Genomic DNA, 1,762 nt, shown 5'->3' with positions numbered 1-1,762 from the left:
AGTCCAGGTTATAGTAATGTGATATTGATGAATTATGCATGCGTGCGCAGCTTCCACTATATTCTCCTAGAGATTAAGCTTGAGCAGGGAGTAGTAACTGTCTTAGACTCGAGACGAAAAGATCCCAAGGAGTATGCGGACATGACTGAAATGCTCGAGAAGTAAGTTAAATCGATCATTATCCACCATATCAGCAACTTTGTTCATTTCTAATATCAAGTAATTGTTTTCTTTGTATAGCAGGGTTTGGAGAAAATTCACCAAAAAAGCTCCGGGACTGCCTAAGAAGCTGCAATTTAGACACCCGAAAGTAAGTACTATAGTAGCATATTCTACGCATCTCCTAGTGATTCAAGCGCTAGTTTCATCAATACCATTTAGCATGCTTGCTAATTATCAGTTTGATTGACCTTTATTTCTTGTAAAGTGGTTGTGGCAGGAACAAGGGAATGATTTCTGTGGATACTACATTTGCGAGTCCATCCGCCACACGCCTGTGAGCGGGGCTACTCTGACAAGCAATATGAAGTGCGTAAATAACAATATTCATAATTTTATTTTATTACCTGTTGAGTTTCATTCATTCATATATATATGTATTGACCCCTTTCTTAAAACTAGATGTTTCGGATGCGGGATGAACTCCTAGCACCAGATCGCATGCGAGCAATTCAAGAGGAATTGGCGGCATTCTTTCTTGACCATGTGATCGCTGAAGACGAAGAATACTATGTGGACCACGCGTCCGTATGTTAACTTTCTGTTTAACTGCAGTTTACCTTGTATAAGGTTCTTCTCATGACCCTTCAGAATGCACCACCAGGTCTTTGACTATGACCGCGATAGAAAATTCTCAAAGGTAGTAGTGGCCCAGTTCTTGGCTTGTGTCTTGTGGTTATGTTTTAACAGCAATACCTACTTGTCTTAGGAAGCCGCTTCAGTTGTTATTGGATATATTAGATTACGATGTTTACCTTTCTAATGAAGGCTTTTCAGCTGTAATCAGTCTTTCAAGGAAATGGTTGCAATGTGCTTGGTAAAAGATCAAACTAAGCGGCCAACAGCTGAGAAGTTACTAAAGCATTCGTTTTTCAAGAACGCCCCACAGCTGACAGTTAAGAGCATCTTAACCTTTGCGCCCCCTCTGTGGGATCGTGTGAAGGCACTCCAGGTTTTGCTCTTGTGCTATCTTCTTCTTTTACTTGACACTGGAAACAATATCTCGGTAAATTACTGTGCTTTTTCAGCAAAAAGATGCAGCACACCTGGCCTCATCTGAACAGGAAGCACTTTCCATGGTTTGTGATATTAACACTCTTATGTTATTTTTTTTTGCTTTTGGTGCAGTTCTTTCCATTTGAGGCCATGAAATTCTGCTTATTTTATCTACTCTATGCAAAGTGAACTAGCAATCTTGATGATTTTTGGAATCATAGAACAAAATAAGACTCACTAGCCAACCAATTTTAGTAATTGGGTATAATATGACCAGTGTTTTGACGATGAAGACGATAGCTATAACATGTTTGAGAGACATTGGTTTTGTATAATTAACCAAGTTAAGCTAGAAATCACTGAAAGATGCTCACCTGGATATGAGCTGTTTCGTTTCGCATACAAACAATTAATAACATTTTATTCAGTTTGCATAGAGATATCATGCCTACTTGCAAATTAAGGTGCTTCTGTTTGCTGTAGAGCTTTCCCTGCAAAGTGAACTTGTACATTACACTGTGTTGTAAACTTCTTTGTGGTGTTTTTT

This window comes from Triticum aestivum, chromosome 4B (genome assembly GCF_018294505.1).
Source record: "Triticum aestivum cultivar Chinese Spring chromosome 4B, IWGSC CS RefSeq v2.1, whole genome shotgun sequence".
Classification (NCBI taxonomy): domain Eukaryota; kingdom Viridiplantae; phylum Streptophyta; class Magnoliopsida; order Poales; family Poaceae; genus Triticum; species Triticum aestivum.
Note: the sequence above shows the minus strand (reverse complement) of the source record.